The 13276-nt window shown below is 41.0% G+C and overlaps 1 protein-coding gene across 1 annotated transcript in view; it reads right to left on the bottom strand.

Moving 5' to 3' along the window:
- Map4 (microtubule associated protein 4) overlaps nt 1-12376 on the bottom strand; it is a 168424-nt gene extending 156048 nt beyond the window's left edge. The window contains exon 1 of the mRNA XM_026389765.2: nt 12241-12376. The gene's annotated coding sequence lies outside the window, so the exon portion shown is untranslated. The remainder of the gene's footprint in view (nt 1-12240) is intronic.
- Between the last annotated feature and the right edge of the window lie 900 nt (nt 12377-13276).

A 13276-nucleotide genomic window follows, 5' to 3' on the forward strand; every position in this document is an offset into this window, starting at 1 on the left:
TGTAGCCAGGCACAGTGGCCAAGCCTATAATCCCAGCAGCCTGAAAGGCTGTGATGAGAGGATCACAAGTTCAAAGCGAGCCTCTCAGCAAAAGCAAGGCTCTCATTGAGAACCTGTCTCTAAATAAAATACAAAATAGGACTGAGGATGTGGCTCAGTGGTTGAGTGCTGGTACCCCCCAAAAAAACAAAAAGCAGGTGGCCTGCAATACAGCTCAACAATACAGTTCCCCTGTTCAATCCCCAGTACTATCAAAAATGGAAAAAAAAAAAAAAGAGAGAGAGAGAGAAAAAAAAAAAGGCTGGGGTTTTGGCTCAGTGGTAGAGTGCTTGCCTAGCATGTGTGAGGCCCTAGGTTGATCCTCAGGACCACATAACATAAATAAAAGTATTGTGTCCACTGAAAAATATTAACAAAATACAAAAGAAGACATTCCATGTTCATGAACTGGAAGATTTCAAACTGTTTAAGACAGCAATATTCTTTAAATTGATTGACAAATTCAATACAGTATCTAAAAATTTTAACTTCCTTTTTCACAGAAATTGACAAGCAGATCCTAAAATTCATATGAAAATGCTACGAATCCAGAATAGCAAAAAATCTAGAAGCTCGGCATGTTGGTGCAGGCCTGTAATCTCAAGAATTTGGGAGGCTGAGGTGGGAAGATGGAAAGTTCAAGGTCAGCCTCTGCAACTTAGTTTGAAAGTAAAAAATAAAAAACAATCTTGAAAAAAGAATAAAGTTAGAAAACTCACACTTCTTGATTTCAAAACATACTACAAAGTTGAGACAGTGTGGTACTTGCATAAGGAAAGACATGTAAATCAACAGAATAAAATCAAAGTTCAGAGATAAACCTGTGTATCTATTGGGTAAACTGACTTGCAACATGGATGCCAAGACAATTTTTTTTAATGACAAAGATCTCAATACTCTCCAAAGTAGTTATTCGATTAGTAAATAAGCACATCAGTCATCAGGAAAATCGAAATTACAATGAGCTATTCCACTTCATACCCATTAGGATAGCTATACTCAAAAAGATATCAGCAAGTCTTTCGAGGATATGGAGGGAACTAGAACCCTCAAATACTGATAAGAGGAATATAAAATGAAAGGCAATTTTGGAAAACACTTTGGTGGTTCCTCAAAAGGTTAAACACAGTAACCACATGACACAACAATTCCACTTCCAGGTATACCTATGCAGGAAAAATGAAAACCTATGCCCACACAAAAACATACAAAGAATGTTCATAGCACCATTATTCATATTAGCTAAAAAGAGAATTGACACAAATGTTCATCAATGGATGAATGGATAAACAAAATGAAGTGTATCGATGTAATGAAATATTATTTAGCCATAATAATGAAATAAATGGTTGACACATGCTATAACATGGATTAACCTAAAAACAACAGGCTACATGAAAAAATTGATTGACAAAAAGGCCATTTATTATGATTCCATTTATATGAAATACCATAATGGAGTAAGGAAAATTTGTGGTTGCCAGTGGATAGAGGAATGAGAAGGAACAGGAAGAAACTGCTAAAGGGTATGGGGTTTCTTTTGAGGATGATGAACATGTTCTGGAATTAGGTAGTGGTAATAGTTGCAGAACACTATGACTACATCAAAACCCACCAAATTATATGCTTTAAAACATAAGTTTTATGGAATGTATCTTTTTAAATGTGAAATGATAAATGCTCAAAGATAAATATTAATAAATACTTATTTGGTTAATAAAATAAAACAAAGAAAAAAAATAACCTAAACTAGGAAAGTGGTTACAAAAGACTTTCTTTGGTTTTTTTCAAAGATAAGAATTTACTGAAGAATAGAAACAGGAACAAAATTCTCTCAATGCAAGAGGGGACCCGAGAGCAGGTTTTCTCAAAGAAAGGCAATAAATAAAGATTGAAACCTGAGCTGATATGAATTGAACCAATCCTAAAAGTCTGCCTGATCCCCTAACCCCTCTACTCCCAAATTCTTCCTAAGTCAGAAATCACTTATTTACCTGCCACCCAAAGCAACAATCACTCCCCCAAATTATTTATTTTTTTCTTTTCTGGGTTTTTGTTGTTGTATTTTCTTTGATGTTGTTTGTTCGTCTGTTTTGGTAGTACTGGGGATTGAACCCAGACACCCAGCCATTTTTTTTTTATTATTATTATTATTTTATTATTTTTTTTTTAAAGAGAGAGTGAGAGAGGAGAGAGAGAGAGAGAGAGAGAGAGAGAGAATTTTTAATTTTTATTTTTTAGTTCTTGGCGGACACAACATCTTTGTTTGTATGTGGTGCTGAGGATTGAACCCGGGCCACACGCATGCCAGGCAAGCGCGCTACCACTTGAGCCACATCCCCAGCCCCTATTATTATTATTTTAATCTTTGGTACCAAAGGATTGAACCCAGTGATGCCCTACCACTGAGCTACATCTCCAACCATTTTTTTATTTTTTGAGACAGGTATCACTAAATTGCTGAGAATGGCTTTTTTGTAATATTTTTTAGTTGTCAACCAATCTTTATTTTATTTTTATTTCTATGAGGTACTGAGAATGGAACCCAATGCCTTACACATGTCAGGCAAGTGCTCTACCACTAAGCCACAACCCCAGCCCCTTGGAATGGCTTTGAACTTACAATCCTCCTGCCTCAGCTTCCCAAGCCATTGAGATGACAGTCCTGTACAACTGCACCAAAACTTTTTATTTTATTTTTAGACAGGGTCTCACTAAGTTGCTAAGGCTGGCCCTGAACCTTCAGTCCTTTTGCCTCATCCACCTGAACCACTGGAACTAGAGAAGTGTGTCCCCACACCAGGGATAGCTACAACTATTTCTGACTATAAGTCAGAAACTACCTATTCTTTGTCATAATGGAAAAAAAAAAGAATCATATAACCTAATTTTGGTCAACAATCAAAACTATTAAAATGATCTAGCTATGCTGCCAGGCATGATAATGCATGCATATAATCCCAGCAATTTGGGAGTCTGAGGCAGGAGTCCTGATTAAAAGTTTGAGGTCAGTCTCAGCAATTTCTTGAGACCCTCAGCAATTTAGTAAGACCCTATTTCAAAATAAAAAATAAAAAGTGCTTGGGATATAACTCAGTGGTCTTCCAGTAGCAGAAAACAAAACAAACAAAAATAAATAAATAAATAAATAAGGGAAAGAAAAGAAAGGTTGAACTACAACCTTCAGTTTTAAGATGTAAAACATTTTAATCATAATTTTAAACACAAACTATAGAAAATCAAAACCAAGATCTCTCTTGGATATACTTCCTAAAATAGTAAAGAGAAAAATTAAGCATGAAATTTTGGCTCTAATTACATACTACTAGGGTATTATGTTGATACTCTGTGATTTTTTTTTAAAATCACCCAAGTGAAAAATCAGAAAAAAAAAAAAAAAAGTTAGTTGTATAGACACGGGAAGGGTAATGGAAACAATACTCAAAATAATCCCTTTGGAGCAAAGGAAATTAGCAAAGAAAATGGGAATGTGAAAAGTCTAATACATGAGGACTAGAAATGTAGCTCAATGATAGACCACCTTGGTTGGCACATGTAAGGCTGTGGGTTTGATTCCCAGCACCACCCACCAAGGTCAAACATACGGTTCAGAAAAACCAACCAACCAAGGACAAAGACTTGGCTTTATAGCACTTCTAGGAAAAAGATATAGAGATAAGTTTTCTAGTAGACAGATACAAACTAACTTTGAAAAATAAATATTAAAAGAAAAATAATTTATTCTAAAACAGCACTGATGGAAAATGACTCAGTAGTAAATTCCCTATGGGCAGGGATTATAATTGAATTTTTTTTTGGCAATGGGTACTGGTGATTGAACTGAGGCACTCTGAGCCACATCCCCAGCCCTATTTTTTTTTAATATTTATTTTTTAGGTGTAGATGGACACAACACAATACCTTTATTTTTATGTGGTGCTTTGTGGTGCTGAGGATGGAACCAGAGCCCCGCCCATGCTAGGCGAGTGCTCTACCACTGAGCCACAATCCCAGCCTCCACAGCCCTATTTTACATTTAGAGACAGGGTCTCATTCAGTTGGTTAGGGCCTCACTTTTGCTGATGCTGGCTTTGAACTCACAATCCTCCTGCCACAGCCTCCTGAGATGCTGGGATTACAGGCATTCGCCACCATACCCAGCATAATTGATTTTTTTTTTTTTTTTTTAGATGATGTTGCACTGTTTCCAAGCTGGGCTCAAGTAATCCTCCTGCCTCCGCCTGCCGCCTGGAACTACAAAAGCACACCATCACGCCCAGTCATAATGAATTTTATAATCACTTCATTTCAAAAGCCTAACGCAATATCTAGATTAGACCATATCTTACCAACTTTGACAAACTGTAGCATGTACAAAGGATGATGCCAACATAGTTAAAAAAAAAAAAAAATCAGCACATTTCATGAGAAGCATCTGGAGGAAAAAAAAAACTATTTAGTCTGGAAAAGAAAAAACTTCAGTGGGGCAAAATAACTGTCACTGAAGAGCTGGAAAGTGGAATTTGGAGATTCACAGAATAAAAATAACTGGGGGGTAGCAAAATCAGAATCACAGAACAGAAACTGTAGGGAAGCAGATTTGAAAGCATCTTCAGGGAAGTCTTCCTAAAATGACAAATTTGCAAACATGGAATTGGTTGGTAACCACCAGCTATGAGTTCCCTATCTTGAGAAATACCTGTGTAGAGGACTGGAAAGATGAGATATTACATTATATGCAAAAAAACTTGCCTAGATCATCCTTAAAATCTCTTCCAATTCTATGACTGTACAAGTAGAAAGAAGTTCATGAAAGAAATTATTCTTGTCCTCAATACAAAAAAAGATTTTTTAAAAACTGCTAAAAAACAGTAATTTCTTTAACTAGAAGCATTCCATCAAAAAGGGACAAATATTAACTAGTTAGCCAATATACTTGATATGAAGAGACTTCCTTGCTTGGGATGAAACACAGCACTGAAAGTGAGTATAGGTCATCAATTTGAGCTAGACACTCACTTCCTGTTTGGCCAGAGGCAAATGACTTCACCTCTCAAACTGAAAAACAATAATTTAAAATCCCGAAGGAACTGGTTGTAGAGCATTTTCCCAGCATTCAGGGCCCTGGACAAAAAAATAAATTAAATACCAATATTAAATAAAAATAATTTAAAGTAGTTAACACCTGCTAAATGCTTCAGAAATTTATGTAACATTTTAAAAATTTTATTTGTTAAGCCACCCAAATTTCTTTGTCAGAAAAGATGTTACAAATAAGCAAGAAGGGGAATACTAGAAGGAATTCTCTGATGCTGGATTAGAGTCAGACATCAGATATGAAAACATAGAAAAACAGATATATACACACATGTGAGCATGCTTATATATGTGGATATATATGCATATGTCCATATACACATGCATTATTTCCTAGTTCTGTCCCAAGAGGACCTAGAAGCAGTGATACTCCAGAAGAAACACACATTCAGAAACCAAACTTTATCTTAATACTTTTTTTAATAAAAGAAACCAGGGGAAAAAAAAAAAAAAAGAAACCAGGGCTCCTTGGAGAAATGGCTTAGTTTAGCACTGGGACAGAGAAAATACAAAATAAGAAAGGAGCATCTTACAATATCAAAAAGTCCTAAAACACAAAAGTGTATATGTGTGTGTGTGTGTGTGTGTGTGTGTGTGTACGCGCGCACTCACATAAAGAACACAGACCAGGCATGGTGGCTCACACTTGTAATTCCAACACCTCCAGAGCCTGAGGCAGAAGGATCAAGATCAAGATCAGCCTCAGCAATCTAGTAAAGCCCTGAACTTAGTGAGACCCTGTCTCAAAATTTAAAAAAAAAAAAAAAAATGTTTAAAAAGACTGGGGATGTGGCTCAATTGTTAAGCACCCCAGGTTCAAACCCTGGTACCAAAAACAACAGCAACAACAACAATAACAACAAAACAGGTACCAATGTTAAAATGGCCAAAGCTGGAATAAATTAGCAATAAAATACAGTATTTGGGCTGGGGATGTGGCTCAAGCGGTGGCGCGCTCGCCTGGCATGCGTGCTGCCCGGGTTCGATCCTCAGCACCACATACCAACAAAGATGTTGTGTCCGCCGAGAACTAAAATAAATAAATAAATATTAAAAAATAAAAATAAAAAAAAATAAATTTTAATACAGTATTTTTTTAAAGAGAATTTTTAAAATTTTTTTTTTTTTTTTTAGTTTTCGGTGGACACTACATCTTTATTTTATTTTTATATGGTGCTGAGAATGGAACCCAGCGCCCCACGCATGCCAGGTGAACGCGCTACCTCTTGAGCCACATCTCCAGCCCCCAAAATACAGTATTTTTTTTTTAAGTATTTCACTTTTTTTTTTTTTTAAGAGAGAGGAGAGAGAGAGAGAGAGGAGAGAGAGAGAGAATTTTTCAATATTTATTTTCTAGTTCTCGGTGGACACAACATCTTTGTTGGTATGTGGTGCTGAGGATCGAACCCGGGCCGCACGCATGCCAGGCGAGCGCGCTACCGCTTGAGCCACATCCCCAGCCCTAAAATACAGTATTTTTTAATAACTTCATTTTATTTATGGTGCTGAGGCCAGTGCCTCACTTTACCACTGAGCCACAAACCCAACGCCAAAATACAGTATTGGATTGCTAACAAAAAAAAATCATCAGGGGCTGGTGTTATAGCTCAGTTGGTAAAGTGCTTGCCTCACATGCACAAGGCCCTGAGTTCAAACCCTAGCACTTGAAAAATAAAAGAAAATGGGCTGGGGATGTGGCTCAAGAGGTAGCGCGCTCGCCTGGCATGCGTGCGGCCCGGGTTCGATCCTCAGCACCACATACAAACAAAGATGTTGTGTCCGCCAATAACTAATAAATAAATAAATATTAAAAAAAAATAAAATTAAATTAAATTAAATTAAAAAAAAAAAATTTTTCACAAGGCCAGGCAACACTCCTGTGGTGCACACCTGTAATCCCAGCGGCTGGAGAGGCTGAGGCAGAAGGATGGAGAGTTCGGCAAATGTGAGGCACTAAGCAAAACAGAGCTGGCTCAGTAGAGTACCCCTCAGAGTTCAATCCCTGGTACCAAAAAAAAAAAAAAAAAAAAAATTAATGAGTCCATGTTGATATAAGTGATTTGATGGATAAAGAAATGGATGGGGGCTGGGATTGTGGCTCAGCAGTAGAGCACTCGCCTAACACGGGCGGGATCAGGGTTTCATCCTCAACACCACATAAAAATAAAGGCATTTTGGGGCTGGGGATGTGGCTCAAGCGGTAGTGCACTCGCCTGCCATGTGTGCGGCCCAGGTTCGATCCTCAGCACCACATACAAAGATGTTGTGTCCGCCGAAAACTAAAAAATAACTATTAAAAAACTCTCTCTCTTTAAAAAAAATAAAAATAAAAGCATTGTGTTGTGTCCATCTACACCTAAAAATAAAAAAATAAATAAATGGATGGGAAACATAAACCTTACTTACAGAAGAATTCCAAAATAATATAAAGAAGTAGGAACAGAGAAAATCACCATTAGACCACCACAATGATTGCTGCTGCTGGCAAGATTCACTAATAAAGGCTGGAGATGTGGCTCAGTGGTAGTGTTTGCCTGGCTTGTGTGAGGTCCTGGGTTCAATCCCTAGCATTGCAAAGAAGAAAAATTCACTGATGAATACTAAAATGAGTGGATGAAATTTGAAGGACAACTCAGATCTCTGTATAGCCTCGTAAGCATCTTCTCATAAGAGCTGTGGGGGGTGTTTTGTTTAGTTTTGTTTAATACTTGGGATTGAACCCAGGGGTGCTTAACAACTGAGTCATATCCCCAGTCCTTTTTATTTTTTATTTTGAGACAGGGTCTCACTAAGCTGCTTAGGGCCTAAGTAAATTGCAGAGGCTGGCTTTGAACTTGCAATCCTCTTTACCTCAGCCTCCCTAGACACTGAGATTACAGGTATGTGCCACCACACCCAGCTACCCTATAAGTATTATAAAACACAATATAGTGATTTTTAAATATGCCCACAAATTCCTGGATACCCCTCTCTTGAGATAGAGCTTAATTCTTTTCCCCTGGAGTACATATGTCTTGAGGACTTGTTTTCCCTTCTGAGAAATAAAGACAACATCACTTTAACTCATCAAAGTTATGTCAGTAATGAATCATGTTAGTTATCTGGTATTCCCAGATTTAATGTGACAATAAGGGCACACCAGGCCTGGCAAGGTGGTGCATGTGCCTATAATCTCAGTGACTCAAAAGGTTGAGGCAGGAGGATCACAAGTTTGAGACCAGCCCCAGCAACTTAGCCAAGATACTCAGGACTTAGGGATCTGTCTCAAAAAACTAAAAAGGACTAGGTATAGTGCCTTGGCCCAATACCAATAAAAAATAGGGCATATCAAGCTGGAGGGTATAGTTCACTGGTAGAATGGTGAAAGGTGTCCTGAACACATATGAAGCCCTGTGTTCAATAGTTCAACATGGAAAAAAAAAAAAAGACAGTGAGAACTATGGTATTTTCTTGGTTTCTCTCTCAAATTGACAAAAATCAAATGAACCACCAACATACTTTCCATTGGGTCAAAAATGTTCCTCTAAGGAAAACTGTTTCAACCCTACAAACACATGAACTATTCATGTTCAATGTAAAAAAAAAAAAAAAAAAAAAAAAAGAAGAAGGAGGAGGAGGAGGAGGAGGAGGAAGAGAAAAAATAATGTCAAAAACTTGAAGTGTAAGGGCTGGGGCTGTAGCTCAGTGGTAGAGTGCTTACCTTGCATGCATGAGGTACTGGGTTCAATCCTTAGTTTAATTTATAAAAATAAATTCAAAAAAATACACTTAAAAAAATTTTTGAAGTGTCAATAACAAGAACTTATAGTCCATGGATGGATTACCAAATTTAGAAACAAGATTAGGAAAAAGACCAAGGCACTGAGATCAGGAAAAACCAACTCTCTGACTAAAGTTAAGTCATCTAGACAAGAAAATTCAAAGCCTATAATGGTATGTGCCTATCGTCCCAATTTTTGGGGAGGCTGAACAGAGGATCACTTGGCTACAAACCAGATCAGCATGGGCAACTCAGCGTCTTTAAAGAAGAAATAAAGAAGAAGAAAAAAAAAAATGAAAAGAGGGCTGGGGTTGTGGCTCAGTGGTAGAGCGCTCACCTAGCATGCACGTGGCACTGGGTTCAATCCTCAGCACCACATAAATGTGAAATAAAGATATTGGGTCCACCTAAAACTTAAGAATAAATATTTTTTTAAAAAATGAAAAGAAAATCCAGGTGTTTCCTTCAGTGTCAATAAACAATGGAAAATGACTTTTTAATAAGCAACTTTATTTGTATATTTGAGAATTTATAAAATATTTTTTTAGTTGTCAATGAACTTTTATTTTGTTTATTTATATGTGGTCCTGAGAATCAAACTCAATGCCTCACACATCTAGGCAAATGCTCTACCACCAAGCCACAACCCCAGCCCACTTGTAAGAATTTTAACACAGGGATGCTGACAAATATATGAGATGACCAAAACCAACCAAACAACCAGAGTGGGAAATGTATTTAAACACACCCCAGCTCTTTCCAACTTTAGTTCATGGGTTCTTACAATGGGAAAAGGGAAACTCCCTAGGCTTCTGGAACTTGATTAAAACATCCCTTAAACTAGGCGTGGTGGGGCACGCCTGTAATCTCTGTGGCTTGGGAGGCTGAGGCAGGAGGATCTCGGATTCAAAAGCCAGCCTCAGTAACTGTGAGGCCCTAAGCAACCCCAGTCTCCAATTTAAAATACAAAATAGAGCTGGGGATGTGGCTCAGTGGCCAAGTGCCCCTGAGTTCAACCCTAGTACCAAAAAAATAAAATAAAAAATCCCTTAAGAATATTCAGTGCCCTCATTCTAATTTTACAATCAACTGCCTTCTTATTACTGATTAAGCTGCCAGGAACAATGAAGGTGTCTTGGTCAGTGGCTAATTAAATTCAACTGTGTACATGACACCCAATACTTCTGACATAAATAAACTGGCATCTGGTTTATCAGTCTCTAGTGAGTTTACTTTGCATTAATATACTCCCAAGCACTTGAAATCATGCTGTGTGGACCAAAATTCTGAAGTTTCTAAACTACTTTATGGAGGTCAGAGAGACCTAGATGATGGTTTAAATGTCATTTTACTATCTGTGTAACTTCAAATTCTTGTCTCATTCTTCATCTGAAAATAAATAATAAAACTAGCTCATGGGAGATGGTAAGTGCTCAAATTATTATTTTAAAGTTAAATTTAAAAGGAAGAGTATAACTGAGGTTAAACATTTCATATGAAATGTAGTAGAGACAATTAAACTCCATCAATTTAAACGACATCCCCTGAAGAGATTCTCACTGTAAGGAGTAGAGAAAAGCAAAGTTAAAAAGTTGCAAGTAAGTGCAGACTTGGGAGGCTGAGACAAAAGATCCCTAGTTCCAGGTCAGCATTAGCACTTATCGAGGCTCTCAGTAACTTAATGAAACCCTGTCTCAAAAAAATAAAAAAGGCTGGTGATGTAGCTCACTGGTAAAACTCCTCTGGGTTCAATCCCCAGTACTGAAAATAAATAAAATTAAACTAAAACTAAAAAAAAAAAAAAAAAAAAAAAAAAAAAAAAGTTGCAAGTAGGGGCTGGGCCTGTGGCTCAGTGTGAGAGCACTTGCCTGGCATTTCTGAGGCACTGAGTTTGATTCTCAGCACTGCATATAAATAAAATAAAGGTCTATCAACAACTAAAAAAAAAATATTTTTAAAAAAGTTGCAAATAAAATGCCTACACTGCGTTGTACAGATGGAGTCTCTTCTTAGCAACTCTAATGTTGTCTACCAAATAGTAATACCCCACAATAGTTAGAACATGACAACTGTTCACTCTAAATCCATGTGCTCAGCTTGGATTCAGAATTGATTTATAAAAATAGCTGCTGCTGTTGCTGGTCTTTGAATCTCTGCGTTGAGGACTGGGCAATGTCACCCCATAGGCCCAGAGAAGTTGTATTCCCTCACCACACCCATTTCTCTGCCTACCCAGCCAAGCTGATGGCACCCCCTCCCGTCTCTGCAAAACACTATTCTCCCTCCTCTAGGGCTGAGTGAGCAAATTACAAGCACAAATATCCCCTGATGCAATGCCACAACCATCCCTGGGAAAGAGCAGGGGCAGTTGCCAAAAGCGCAGCAGCAGGGAAATGGGCGGGAGAGAGAGAGAGAGCAAGAAACACTGCAATGTTATGCAGCCAGGGAGAGAGAACTGAGAGGCCCAGGGGAGCAATACTGTAACTGGACCAGAGGAAAAGGAGAAAAGGGGTTTTCCAATAGAAAGCTGGGTAACACTAATCTTTCCAAGGAGTACATGCTTCACCCCGAGTACGGGTCCTAAAACACAAACCTAAGGTGATTAGCTACCCAAAGCAGCAAATGCATTTAATTTACACGTTTCTGAAGGTAAAACCCCACTCCAAACGACCCAAAGGACCATTTCAATAAAATTGAGCTAACCCAACATACCAGTGAAGAACCTGTTTCATGTGCTAAACCATAATCTCTGCTCCAACTGCTCCTTCTCTAGTCCCTGTCCCCACCCTCTCTTAATGCCATCCCTTCCCATTCCCGCAGCCATAGGACTTTAGTCCAACTGCCAGGGCCCACACGCACACAGTAAGAGCCGCGCTCCGGCCCAGTTCTCTAGACAACCCTCAGCCCCACCCACAACCCCCGACAGAACACTCTCCAAGACTCGCCTCAGTCCCACGTCAACTGACCCCCTAATGCCTCAGGAAACAACCCTTGAGTCGCCCACATGCCGAGCTGCACCCAGGCCCCAGGCTGAAGCTGCCCCTTGCCTCTGAGCTCACCACACCCGGAGCCTGAGGCGGCCACCAGCTTCACCACCCATGACCCCACGCGGGACCTGAACCCGCAGTGACACATAGCCCCGGGGCCGCGCCTCGAAGACGGCGAGGTCACGCCCGCAGGCCCCGCCCGGCCCCTCCTGGTCGCCCCACGTCCGGCGAGCCCCGGCCACCGCCCTTCCCCGCCCTAGGCAGCCCTGCGGGGTCTAAGTGGACGCGGGGCAAGCTCGGGCAGCCCCGGGACAGTGGAAAAGCAGCCCTCGGATCGGCCGCCTACGTCTGACCTACCCGCCGCCGCCGCCGCCGCCGCCGCCGCGCCGGAGCCGGAGGGAGCCGTGAGGAGCCGGGTAAGGGCCGGAACAGCCGGAGCAGCCGGAGCAGCCGGAGCCGGAGAGCGAGCCGAGGGGCGGGGCGCAGGGAGGCGCCGCTTCCTCGCCGCCCTCTTGAGGCCCGGCGCGAGGGCAGAGCACCGCCCCTACCCAGCGGGCGCCGCCGTCGAGGCCAATAGGCGCGGGGCTAGGGCGGGCTGAGGACCGCCGCGAGCCAATGGCAGCTGGCCTAGGCTCTTTGACCGCTCCCGGACGCGCCGCGAGCGCGGGCCGTTGGGGGCAAGGCTCGTGGAGTATGGACTGCTGCGCTCCAGCTCGCGGAAGCCGGGCGCACAGCGGATTGACCCGCTGCCCCCGCTGTTCTGTAAGGCTGATTCCCTTCAGAGCTTGGGCTTCTGGAGCGGAGAGGGTGGGAGCGCGGGGCCACGGGCCGGGCTGCTCTCAGGCCGCCGGCGGCTCTGTGATGTAACCTGGCGCAGCTGCTCGCTGGGAGGAGCCAGGGACCCGGCGGCTGGGGCCGAACCAGGGGTCGCTGCCACGAGCCGCCCTTGAAACGTGGCTGGTCCAAACTGAGATGTGCGGTAAGTGTAGATAGAACACACAGCATTTCTGAGACAGTACAGAAAAAGAATAACAAAGTTCATTTTTTTTTTCAGTATTGAGGATTGAACCCAGGGTCTTGAGCATGCTAAGCAAGCGTTCTACCATTGAACCACACCCTACCCTCCCCGCCCGATTTTTTTTTTCTTTTGAAACGAGGTCTCTTAAATTGCCCAGGCTGACCTTGGATTTAGGTTCACTTATCTACTCCTAGAAGCAGCAGAGGCGGGGGGGGGGGGGGTCTGCTTTTTAAATAATGAATCTTTGTGCTCACCTCTGCCCCTAACCTTCCTATGTCATTTCTCTCTTTGGGACCCCAAAATGAGAGGATTGCGGGTCCTCAAAGGGCCGTTCAAGCCCTGGCATTCTGAAACTAAATTATTCCCGAATTTCAT

This window comes from Urocitellus parryii, chromosome 3 (assembly GCF_045843805.1).
Source record: "Urocitellus parryii isolate mUroPar1 chromosome 3, mUroPar1.hap1, whole genome shotgun sequence".
NCBI classification, from domain to species: domain Eukaryota; kingdom Metazoa; phylum Chordata; class Mammalia; order Rodentia; family Sciuridae; genus Urocitellus; species Urocitellus parryii.